Raw genomic sequence first — 13,908 nt, 5'->3', positions numbered from 1 at the left:
GGGGTGAAACCACGACAGTTGCCCAAAGCCCAGTCCCACACTATGCCTCTCCTCTAGTCAAGCTTTAAATTCTTCTAAAGCGATGAGGGCTCTATTAGCAGGGGAGAGCTTATCTGTGTGAAAGTTGTATCTGTAATGGGAACTCGTGGAAGGAACCCACCAGAAATAAAGAGCTCTTCCAAAGAACCAAGCGCCTTCTGTACGCTGGGTAATATAGCATTCTTTGATCTGGCCTAAATAAACAGAAGCATATACGTTTACCAAAAAAAGACCCTAAAACCTATCAAAACAAGTCACTCCAATGTGCAAACTTTCCCTGTTAAAAAAAAAAAAAAAAAAAGACGACAAATATTACTCAAGTTGATAAACACACTTGTGGAAGTTTATCCCATATTATGGCAACAAGAAAAACAAGACAAGTCAGATTTAGGATCAGTCCTAGCTGCATATATGAAATATGTCCTGATACTCTTTTCAGTAAAAGAAACCAAGTATTTCATAAAGAGAGAAAAAAAATATTATCTCCAGTCATCTGTCATTTGTGCAATGCAGGCTTTTAACACTTCACCAGATAATTCCCATGAAGAGGCAGATGACTTACTTACAATTAAAGTAGCTCTACTTTAAAGTAGCAGGCATTTTCAACTTTTTTCACGTTATAGGTCACTAAAATATTCCATCAGATGCACGGATCTCTGCAGAAAACTCACAATATCTAACATACAAAAATTTACTTTTCTTAATCATCTCAGAAGCAGCCTGTAGAAGACCCACACAGGTCACAAGCTGATAACCACTGAAGCAGAGAATTGCTTTCAGGAAGAAATGAGGCATTGGTTTAAAGAATGGAAATAATGGAGGAGTTACCAGATCCTATGGTAATGCAAATAGCCACGTTTTAACACATGTAACTTCAGCTTCCCACTCCTGGATCCTGCCAGCAGCATATCTGCCAAACCTGCTGTAATCCATTATTTACCTTCAGCCAGAGTGGGACAGGGCTGGATGACAAAGAGAGGGTGAGTGGATGACCCCTGGTGCTTGGCTTGGTTGGAGGGTCTGCTTTAGGCCCACCATGGCCCACTCTGGTCTTTCAACACCACAGGATTTGAGTATATTCTTCTACATGCAAGTACCAGGGTCAGAACCTGAAGGTCCTCAGGTTCCTGCAGGGGCAGGAAGCTCAGATGTATGCAGTTAGTCCAGTTGTTACCACTTTCTTCTTGTATTCAAATCTGTCTTGATAGCAATATCCTTTGACTAAGCTACTGCAGAACCACAATAGGTACGTGTGTTCGAAAATGAGCCTCAACATATAAAGCAAAGAAATCAATTAACCCTGCAGATCCTCCATTAGTGGACGATCTAGTCTAGGAAGATGCCTCCATTGCCACCATGACCTTCAAGGCCTCTTTCAGGAGATTCTCTTCAGGTGTCCTCAGAACGGCATCATCCACCAAACATAGAATCACAGAATCATAGAATGGTTTGGGTTGGAAGGCACCTCAAAGATCATCTAGTTCCAACCACCCTGCCATGGGCAGGGACACCCTCCGCTAGACCACCTTGCCCAAAGCCCCATCAACCTGGCCTTAAATACTTCCAGGGATGGGGCTTCCACAACTTCTCTGGGCAACCTGTTCCAGTGCCTCACCACCCTCACAGTAAAAAATTTCTTCCTAACATCTAATCTGAATCTACCCTCCTTCAGCTTAAACCCATTACCCCTTGTCCTGTCACTACATGCCCTTGTAAACAGTCCCTCACCAGCTTTCCTGTAGGCCCCCTTCAGGTACTGGAAGGTTGCAATAAGGTCTCCCCGGAGCCTTCTCTTCTCCAGGCTGAACAACCCCAACTCTCTCAGCCTGTCCTCACAGGAGAGGTGCTCCAGCCCTCTGATCATCTTCGTGGCCCTCCTCTGGACTCACTCCAACAACTCCATGTCTTTTTGGTGCTGGAGACCCCCAGAGCTGGACACAGTACTCCAGGTGGGGGTCTCACCAGAGTGGAGTAGAGGGGCAGGATCACCTCCCTCAACTTGCTGGTCACACTTCTTTTGATGCAGCCCAGGATATGACAAACATGACTTGCTTTTCTCTCCTACCACCTTCTCCACTTTGCTTCTTCTGCCTGCGGCATGACCAAGTGCTTTCCAACAGCCCTTTGCACTCACAGTAATTGCAGCACGTGGCAGGTTTGTGATATGTGGGTGGAGGCAGCCAGATGAATTGGGGGAAATTTTCTGCAGAGACCCTGAATGACTCATTGCCTGGTAAACCCTCATCTCCAGCTTTGAAGATTTTCCTTAAAGAGGTAAGTGGCTTCTCCAACACTCACAGAGGGGTGCACATGAGGGGCCTGGGAGAACATTGATGTTTTCTTAGCACTTACCCCACTGGGAGGACTACTATGCACTTTCTTTTTTGTGCCACCAGCAACAGATACTTCCCTATTTATAGAAACACTAACTTGAAATGCAGGCAGGGGCAGTGATCACAGACGCAAAAGGCCCTCTCGCTGCAATGTAAGTATTTTTGAGTGCTTTGCAGTTCCACTTACAAAACCCGAGTATTGTTTTAAAGATATGTAATACAAACTTTAAAGAAGAGGTCAATCCCCAGTCTCAGCTAGCGTCACTCCATGTGACTGACACAGAAATATGCAACATTATGCGGAGATCTGCCCTTCCGTGTTTCAGGATATGCAGTCTGAAAACAAATTTTCCCCAACACAAATTGACTATTGAGCCATTTTTAAAACTTCTGTTCTTAATATCACAAAACTGCAGATTGTAATTTGGATGCGAATGGGTGACACTTCATTTCCTTCAAGGGTACTTCAGATAGGATCTAAGATGGTGGTAACTAACTCCTGGACTCTCCCAGTACATTTTTTTTCCATTCCCACCCAGTTTTCCATGAGGCTTTAGGTAGGCCAGATAATCTCCCTGAATAACTACAAGGTATTTGGGGGCCATTTTAATGAGGTAAATCTTTATATTACCTTTAGTAATTAATTAACTATTTACTACCAGTGCATGGGTGGAAGAAGAAAGAGGCAGTGTCTACGCAGGCAGTAAATGTGGCTGGGCTTTACAGTCTGTTGGGGTGGGTGGATGGCAAAGGCAGATACAGCCCTGAACTTGACAGGAGCCAGCTCAGCTTCGCCTGTAGCAGATGAAGCAGAACAGACATCTCAGCCAGTGCCAACAAGTGCGAGGGCTTTTCCCACCCAGGACAGCCACTTATCCACAAGCCTGAATTTATCTCAATATGTCTGTGTTTAAATGTATGTATTACACGTGCAACTGCATAATATTAAAGAGAGAATTGATTTTAGGGCTACATTGTGTCTTGATTTGTTTATGTCTTTCTCTTAAGTGCCTTGTTTTGCTATCTAGCTTGAAGATGTGAGTAATTCAGCTGTGTTTCTGTCTCTCTCTCTGGATTCCCATATTGGCTTAGGTACAAAGCAGAGGTCCCCGGGGCAGAGGATACCCGCGGTTAGGCCTCTCTGTCTGAAACATGTTTATCAATTCCTTGTACAATTATCTGCACATTAATTTGATTGCAGACCAGCACAGCATGTCTACAAGTTTGATGTTGAAATTCTTTACATCAGTTTTGTGTTCAGCTAGACATACAGCATATCCGTGGAGAGCAAAACTAGATATACCGCACTTAGTGCATGTAGAAGCTTATATTTCAGAAAGGAGAGCAATTACTTTTCTCATGGGGTCACATTCTGTTTTTATCCACAACTCGTGAAACTCACAGAACTGTCGTCCTGCTGGGCTGAATGTCTATCAATGCAGAATGGGCTGTCAGCAATCTGACAGTGGATTTAAATTAAATTGAGGAATTAAAATTTGTAAGTTTTTATAGACTTTAACTACATTAACCCCAACAAGAATATATTGTAGAGACTCTTTGGTGTGACTTTCAAAGATCCTGAACACCCACACTAACCAGGCCACCCATTCATAACTATGTGTTCTGGCAGACAACATCAGTCTTGGAGAGATCTTTTTGTTCATCCAAAGCAGTCAAAAATACTGCAATCACTCATATGGGGGAAAAAAAAAAAGTGTCCTACACCCATTTTGAATGCCTTCAGATTTACAACATCAGGAAAAGGTTTGACAGCACCAAGTGTTTAATCTGCAAAGGGATTATAGTTATCTTCACAGAATGCACAAATCATTAATGTTAATGGGAACTGCACCTCTCAGACTCGCCCTAAAATGCTGGCTGTAAATAGCATCCCAGTAGGATAATTAAAACTCTGGGAGAAATACAGCAAGTTCCAGCAAACATTTTCTCCCAGGCTAAGTGATCAGAGAATTTGGAATTGAAAAAATAATCAGCAGTTTGCCTGAGATGGGTAGTTCATCAGCTTTACAAACAAGCTCATACACAAAGGCTTTTCCAACTTAGGCAGAATTTTAGTTGGTATATTTTGCTCAGTGTTTCTTCGCTTACTTGTTTTTTTCCTTCATTTCTGTAATTCTACTTAGCCTGAAGTTCAACGCTGTGTTTGCAATCATTATTGTATCAGGACCGCCCATTCCCATTTCTATTTCTCCCATATTCTAAACTACTGGGAAAAAATACAAAAATTATTAGCAGAATTACATCTTTTTTCTCTCTTATTTATTTCTGCTCAGGCTTAACAGAAATCCATGTTTCATCACTGGAGTGCAATTGCTGGAAAAGAGTATGTCTTTTGCCAAAAGTAACTCTATCTTCTAGAATTATTGGGACACCAACAGATAAATACAACAAAACTGATCCGTCTTATTTTCTTATTTTGCAAAGACTGATGATGAAGGTGAAGCTAGGAATGAAATCAAAATAATAATCTAATACCCCATGAGGACCAAACTGCACTGTCAGAAGGAAATTGCCTAGAGCCTCTAGACTTGTAATATCCCATAAGTTATCCCATTTTGAGATGACAGTGTTTGCCCAAGGGGCAAAGTAAGCCGTGGGAATGGTTTTCCTAATCCACAGAGGTTTTAAAGTTTCTAGGTAACATTATAGACCTTGACACATTCTCAGTTGATCTCAGATGTTCACACAGAGGCTCAGAGCTTATCCAGAAACCTTTGAATCTCCATCACTGACAGCAAGAGACTTCAAACTCAGCCTCCACCATTTCCCTGCCTTGGCCTCAGAGGAAAAAAAAAAACAAATCTCCCAGTGTATTCCTGTGTGTGCATGTTTAAACGTATGCATGAGACTAGTGCCTTAGCACAGGATATAAAATACTTCAAACAAAATGGACTTGATCACTTAGGGGAAAAAGAAAACTGGTGTGGAAGTGATGCCACAGGCAGCAGCTGATTGTGCTGCAAAACACAAAGTTTTAAGCAGATTTTTCTACAGCTTTTCTAGAGGAAAAAACTGTTTCTTAAAATTGAGATGTTCAGCCTGGCATGCCTATAAGAGCCTCTATCCTCTTTTCTGCAAACATTTAAGGGAAAAAAAGAATGTTTCTTTGTTGTGCTACTTGGTTTCTTGACCTCCTTGCAAATAATCTCCCATCCCGTCTGGAAGTGTCTTGCTAAGATGGTAAACACTTCCCTTTAACAGGTTTTCATTTGTCCACAGACTAGGACTTACTGTACACAAAAAGCAGATTAATCACTTGTATGAATCCACTGAAATCAATGGGCCTTCTCAGTTAGGAAGTGGATTAAAAAAGAAAAAAAATATAAAAAATAGGTTCTACTTCTTTAAACATTATCAGCTTTAAAAGTATATGATCACTAGTGCCCTACACAGCTCAGTTAAAGCAGCAGGACTAAAACTGATCCTCTGAATGAGTAGCATATGGATTTGTAGTTCACACAGAGAAAATGTAGCACAAAGTCCCAATTTCTGGTTGTGCCCTAAGGCCACATTGTAGTACAGACAGCATGTTTGTTAATAGGACTGAATTATTATTGGCAGTAAAAACCAAACAGCCAACCAGCGGAGAGCCTCGGGCTTATAGTGCTGCTGCTGCAACACGTTGTCAGGAATGAACGTCTGCAATGGCGAGTCCTGTGTTAGAGAGCCTGAAGTCTGACCGTAAGCAAGCGATACGGCTCCCCAGAGCAATTTGGCAAGCCGTATCACACTTTGGGTGGCTCTGCAGGATCACTCAGTGATCACTCAGTAATCTCTCCCAGGCTAGGGAAGATACTGTAAATGGCCCTTTTCCATCAGTCAACTCAAGTATACCAGGGATTTTAAAAAGGTCGCAACTGTCTACAGAAACTCTTTACACAACCCTCATCACAGTATGAGCTACGGGAGTGCTTGAGTACCATCTTGACCTCAAGATGAAGTGGCCTCAAATAGAAGATCTTCACCTTCAAACTAATAGTAGCGAAAGTTACCAGCTCTGTGTTACCCTACTGCTCATGGACCCAGACATCATCCTCCAGCCCTGCTCAGCACTAGTGCTCCCACTGCTTCCACCCAACATGTGACCTAAATGAACTCACAGGTCTGGGAGCCATCTTCTCTGTGCTCTTGGTGCCGCCTGCCCCTCCAGCATCTGCTGATCACACATGTTGCTTCTTCAGCTCTAATGCTTGGTGTAATCCACTCTTTCCTGAACTGAATCTCTGGGGAAGAACAGACATATTCTTCACAGTGAGAGTGGTCAAGCACCGGAAGTGGTTGCCCAAAGAGGCTGTGGTATCACCACCATCTTTGGAGATACTCAAAATTAGACTGGACAAGACCTCATGCAATCTGATGTAACTTTAAAGTTGGCCCTGCCTTGGGCTAGATGACCTCTGGAGGTCCTGTTAGACTAGTATTACTTTATGATCTTAAATACAGCTCTCCTCTTATCCAAACTAATGCAATATGTCTACAGTGACAGGAATTGAGGAGTATTCCTTTCACAGCTTGTGAAACATCTGGTGGCCTTGACTGTATCCTCTGCTTCAGAGCCACCAGAACTCAGTCAAAGGAACGGTGTTTATATGTTGCTTGGCCTTGCACACTACACACCAAGTATTTACAGAGAGTAAATGGAGATATTTGGACCTCACCCACATCGTTCCTTTGAACTGCACGCTGTATGAAGAGAAACAGGCAAAACAGAGAGACAGGATCCTGCTCTACAGTGAAAAAGGACAGAAAGCATAGATGCCTAGTGACCATGGAAAGGAAATACAGTCTAGGTATTAGCTTAGGAAAGGATTTGTCTTAGAAAGGATTTTAACTACTCAATTAGTTATCAAGTATGTAATTGCTTTCCGATGAGAAAAATATAGCTGTTTTCCCAACAACAGTCAGTCTAATAATTCTGAATTGCTGCATATTCGATTGCTCACATCAAACAGCCAGTTGTGTAGCTGGATTTAACATGTCACTTACATGCAGTAAACAGTTAATTTAGATTTCGCTGCCCCTATTTGATTCCTTTACAGTGACAAAGTAAACCACAAAGCACTGTTCATTAGGTGTTTGCTTACTCATAGATCAATGCTCTTGTTGTTCCACAAAAGATTTTGATGTTATATTGTGCAAAACCTTAATTTTCTTCTTCCTTAATTTTTCAAGCACTGAGTTTTTGCTTACTGTCAAGGAAGGTAATGAGGAATTTGCTTTGTAACATAGAAACTCTTAAAGCTGTGGCTTAAGATTTTCTGTGAAGTGTATACAACTCTCTGCTACAGTTAGTAACAAAACCTTATGTTAATAGCTATTTCAGCCTGTTAGTTTGATTCCTAATAGAAATCTTGTCTCTAATATAAAATTCATTTGTTTTAGGCAGGTAGAAATAAAATAAAGACTAAATGATCACCTTAAACGTCTGTAGATATAAATGAAAATTTAAAGTTCTGCACTCTGTAGCATCAAGAAGCTAATGCTGAGCTAGATACTGCTGTGACTTGCATACAGTTAATTACTATGATCACATTTATTTTTACTACAGTAGTACAAAGCAGTCTTAAGGAAGAAAAATGAATCCAGCCCTTGGGCTTTCCACTTAGCAGCTAGTGGAGTGATTTACACCTGCAGAAAGCAGATAGAAAGCACTGCCAAGGGAGGAGATCTGGCTGTTAACAAGCTGTTTGTTAAGCCCAGTTTGCACAGGTTGGCAGGGTTTCCTAAAATGCAAGGCAGCAGAAAGGCTTTTTTAACACCATGTTTCTGCAGAAAGGGTAGTCCTACCTTTCCACTGTCACTGCACACTTATTTCTGCTACCACCCATGTCTGATACCTGGGACGAGCAGAGAGCCAAGTAAATTTACTGATTCAGCTAAATTATAACTTTTTTTTTTTTTTGTATAGGCTAATTTTTGGGCAGCTGTGCAAGCAGATCCAGCAGCTCTGAGATTGCATAATTGCCAGTGCTAATGAGAAAGATGTGGTGGGCACATGCAACTGGAGCGCAGGTGACAGCACAGGCATCTTTGATAGCAACATAACCTTGCAAGACATCACCTGTAGAAAGCATATTGTGATGTTGAATATGAATTGGCACTAGCATTGCCATCATGTTTTAAAAATAATGAGTATACAGCTTTATATGCTATTAATCATGGTGCCATATCTACCCTTAAGCCTACACTATTTTAACTTATCTCATCCTATTAATTTTGTACCCCTTACCCAATAAACTCACTTTCTAAAATTAATTGCAAAAATTTAATTTAGCTTGCTAACTTCAACTTCTATTAAACATTTAATTTAGCTTGGTAAATTCAGCTTCTCTTAAATGTAAACAGAAAAACAGTATTCAGTGTCACTTTCGAATATTTCACAGCAAGCCAGCAGCAGAAGTTCATCTTGGTAAGGAGACCATAAGAAAAAGACTTGCCTATGTCAGATGACTTCTAAAGAGATACAAGCTTATCAGGTCCAAGAATATCCAAATTTCAATGTGGTAGTAGAATACCCTCTCTTCCCTTGGACAACCCCTTAAGTGAGCACACTATTTTAACGGTGGAGTCAGTGAGAGCCAATTTTGACTTCACTGGAACTCTTAGAAGACCTTTTACAAGATGCTTGTCTTTCATTTCCGGGAAAAAGCTGACTGGGCGGGACTGTTTACTGCTGGTGTATCACTTTTTGCACCAGAAGTATGGTTTTGGCATTTTTCCTTTCAACTTCAATGGAAATGAGGAACAAGCTTGATTGAGGTGTTGCCAGCTCTCACAATTTCATCACCAGTCTCACTACTTATGTTTTTTTCTTAAAGCCTCAAGATTCTGGCTGAGAGAAAGCTAAACCTTTTCTATTCCATAAGAATCTCCCCTTGCATTAAAAGCAATGTTTCTGTCTTTTTTACTTTCAGACAAAGTATGAAGAATGTGAGATAATTATAGTTTCAGAGCTCAAAAGTCCCAAGTCAGATATGAATAACCCACCTTTCTTTTTCTTCTTCATGACTTCTACACCATTTCAAGGCTATGGGGATTATATTCTGGTTTTCTTTAAATTTGCAGTTGGCAGCACTGCAAACGTAGCAGGGAAAAAACATAAGCATCTTTTATCAGTTTTCAGTGTGACCTATCAAATTGAAAAAAGTAGGACTGGGATTTGCAAAGCTGCCTCCAAGATTTGGACAGCTAATAAAACTGAAAGGAATTGGTGCAGATGAATGAAATTGCTTTTGTGTCAAGGGAAGCATGACGTTTAAGTAATACCCAAGTTGTTGATATTTTTAGTTTATTTCAGCTTAATATTTTTTTAACCTTAGGTCATCAAGGTTGGCAGTCTGTAAGTACTACAAAGGAGATTTTTGAAACTACCAGCTTTCCAAAAGTTAAATGCTGCTGTTTGTTCTGTCAAAGATACTTTGTCTGATAGTATAATTTCCATATTTGGTGAATCATCTGGGAATATAAAATGTAACAACACAGATAAAGAAAAGAAAATCCTACCCTACCTGTGGAAAATATAGCCATTGAAATGTTAATATTGGTGAAAAAATCCTCAGAAATTATTTTATCATATTATGATGTTAGAAGAGACAATATACAGTTCACATTCTCTTTAGCATTCAGGTTTTAAAAACTGGATCATGCACAAGACAGACATGAGCAGAAGCCAGAAGTGAAAAACTGGTATTTTGAACATTGTCCGCTATTATTTCTCCCATCAGTTTGACTTGTTTATAGACAGACACACAGCCAGGCAAAGAATATATGTTTGTTTATTTTCTGTCTTTAGGTATTCCCCACAAATTATGCAGCACAAAAATCCAAGGAGCAATTTGCTTATCCAATAAATGCAGAAACTCTGTTGTTGGAGTATTTTACATGACTGTCATGAGACATATTCTCTGCCATTTAATTTATACTAAATGAACACAAAGAAAAGTTAGCGACAGTTATGCAACCAAGCTAAAACTTGTATTTATTTTTATATTTTTATATTTCTTCAAAGTAAAAATTGCTACAAAAGTAGAAAGCATTCATAGGTCTGTGTTATTTATTTAATTCAAGGACTGTAACTCAGTCATAAATATGAAACCTAACACATATACCATCAGCCCAAAAGCAAACTACTTTACAAAACCGAAAAGGTTCATTTAAATTAAAACCTGACAAATGTGATTCTGTTGGGATTTCAGATTTTTAAAAAAATGTGAAAAAATGAAAGCCTTTAAAAATCAAAAATTAGAGGTTCACCGGCACAGTGAGCACATCACCCTGCAGCTCTCCTGCTGGATCTTTCCCACTGTGTTTCTGTCCCTGCCTTGACAAGGGGACATGGTCCTCAACCCCACCCTTTTCCTTCCTCCCTCCTCTTCTTTTGGCTACACATGCCACACAAGTGGGAAGGCACAGAGGTTGGGTGGGCATTTTGTGTGAGGGAGAGAGTTATTGGTAAGATGGGAGATGAAGAAAGAAACCTTGTTCCTGTAGTTTCTCAAAAAACATTTTCCCATTTGCAGTTCCTGAAACCTCTTCTTGTCCCTATCCTCACCTAAAGCTTTGTTAGGTCCACCAGCCCAAGAAACATCACAGACCTGCTTCAGTGTCACAGCTCCACTTCCCCCTCATCTCAGTAAGCCTCTTGCTTCCAAGCCGGGCTGTGCTTAACCCAAGGTAAGCATTACGTCTGCAAAGCAAAGAGCAGTGTCCTGCTGGGCCAGCATCAGGAGAATTCTCTCCTTGCTGACCAGGGGGTCTTTTTGGGCCTTGTGTGTGGACATAGCTTTGTATAGCTTTCCTAAAGGGCATAAAATGAATTGGATTCCCTCCTGCATTTTTAAGCACTCTAGAGGTTGTGAAACTGGAACATGCAAAGAATAAAATTTTGCTAGCTATCCTAGGAGGACATCATCTCTTGTTTCCACAGGCTGGGCATTTCTCTGAGATGACTGGGATTTGTGCCCTGTCCTGCTGGGTGTGCAATACCAGCCTGTCCAACACAGCCGGTACTTTATTTTTATTGAAGATCAAAATGGGATTCATGTAAATAAACTATATCTCATTTAGCCTTCTTGGAACAGATTCTTCTGAAAGGAGTAGAGGTTTTCATAATATTTACTTGGAATATTTATTTAAACTTTGGAGGCCGTCAGCACATGCAGTTTTACTGTTAACATTTCCCAGACATTATCTGCAGATCACCTATGCTAATTTTATCAGTTTACACCATATGTGGTATGATATTGGGGCTTTTACAGGCCATTGCCCATTTTTATGTATTTTCCTCACTGGTAGAGTAAAGCCATTTTAGTTGTATGGTTGCCCCCACTGTAAGGTTTGTTTTTTTATTAATTGTTTTGTCCGTACAAGGAAATGTTGAAGGCCTTAACTCTGAGACCAAAAATAGAGGGAAGGAAAAAGGGTTGCCAAAGTTGTGATCCACTTTTTCCTTCACTTCATTTATATTGCAATCCTCTTAAATACATGAGAAGAGCTATGCAGCTCTTTTGATTAAGCTCTCTAAACCAGATTCAGAAGGCTGTGAAGTTAACTCTAGACTTCCATTAGTATAAAGGAATTTGGAGCTGAGAGTTCATATTGTATTTAACATATGTCCTTCACATGAAGAAAAAGTCCAACATGATCCCTGCTCACAAAGAAAGAAATGGCATTCAAATAGGCTGCAAATGAGATGCCAGACCATCGCTTGAAATATGCTTTCTCATGCCAATAATGTTGCTTTTTCTCTGCTGGATAGCAATTAACATCTTTTCTTCAACCTTATTCTGGTATATTTTTTGTGCCAAAGTGTCCTGGACCCAGTTGATATGCATGAATGCTCTTAGCCTCCAGGCAAATACCTTCCAGCAACAGTGAACGGCTCCTGCAAGGATCAGAAATGGGCAAAACATTCCCACTGCGTTTGATTCTAGCAGTGCAGCAGACCTCTGGAAAGAAGTGCTCAGTCCAGCTAAGAGTGGACTTAGCAATAGCCCACTTTTTCTCAGTAGGTTCCTGGCAGGTTTTCCATAGCCCTGCTTCTTCCCAGAGCAGCACAGGGGATCGATGTCTTCTTTCTACTCAGAATATGTTCATTTCTGTATTGTTCTGCCAGCAGCAGAAGGCTCCTGCTAATATCCAGAAAATCAATTTGCAACGTTTACTAGAAAACTCGCAGAACAAACTTCTTAATTTAATGTTTGAAAATGACAAGGAATCACTAGAGGGTTTTCCAGCTTTAGTTCTGGACTAACTTTTATGGGGCAGTCCCACCAGACTTTTATGGCGTAGTCCTGCAGGACTTTGGCCCAGGCTGAAGCTAACATAATCACAAGACTATGGCCAAATATGTTAGCAAAGAATTTTCTTATAAATTCCTTAACATCTTGCATTGACACTGCATTTAATTTTAATTACCTTTATTACATAAACAGTAGGAATATATTTGTGCCAGTTTTGATTTGGAAATAAAAGTGGGCAGAAGTCTTCCAAATGATTCAGACAGAGGAGTTAAATGTTAAAATGTGTTTGTCCACCATGACATAGTAACACAAATAACTGAGGAGAACATTTCTGACAACTCCAATGTATATTTTGTAAGACAGTTCAAACATGTAGCATGAGAACTTAGGAGAAGTATTCATGCAATCTCCTGTAGGAGATTTTTTGCCAGGCTTCCCAAGGAAGCAAGACTTGCACACCCTGTCTGTCTGTCCCTCTTTATTTTTTTTATTTATTGGTTTGACAAAGGGGTGGAGATTTTACATATATTGGGGAAAAAAAAGGATAGAGAGCTCAAGTATGTTTGACAGAGAGAGAGAGAAACCTTCAACACATTTAGTCCCTGTAAGCTTTAGGAAAATCAGAAGGTATACAGAAAGACCAAGTTAGTTCCCCTACGAAGGAAAGGCAATTTTAATGTAGCTGTGTTTCTAGTCTGTGGTGCAGCATCCATTTGATCAATGCACCCCGCTAGCCCTTGTTCAAACCAAAAGCAGATAGCAAGGAGCTGATCGTACTGCAGTGAGGAGAGGGGACTGAGTAAATGAAGGGATGTAACGCACAGATCTGTAGAAAACTAGACGTCATTTGTTCAGCTACTCATGGAATAATTTTTGTTTGCAATACGTTAGGGTAGTTAATTGCACAGATATGTTTAATGATTTCTCTCTCATTTACTTGTTGAAATGTGTTGAGGAATTCATCCGGCGCTAATAAAAATACTGCAGTCCAACATTAACTGCCAAAATGCTGATCTGAAAAAGACCTCTCAGTTGTTTTCAAGTAGAATATGGGTCAGCAAAGATAAAGGTTTAGCTGTTAGCCAGTAAAATGGTGCTTGAAGGTCATCTTGAAATACAGAGTTTATTTACTGTCCAAGAATAGACAACTAACAGTATTGATAGGCCAAAAAGACAATTACTGAGAGATAGCTGAGACAAAGCAGTCTGAATTGAGAGGGAAGAGAAAACAACCGTTTAGATACAAAAGGTACTGAAATGTGTTTCCATTTTTA

Source organism: Grus americana, chromosome 2 (assembly GCF_028858705.1).
Source record: "Grus americana isolate bGruAme1 chromosome 2, bGruAme1.mat, whole genome shotgun sequence".
In the NCBI taxonomy this organism is placed as follows: domain Eukaryota; kingdom Metazoa; phylum Chordata; class Aves; order Gruiformes; family Gruidae; genus Grus; species Grus americana.
Note: the sequence above shows the minus strand (reverse complement) of the source record.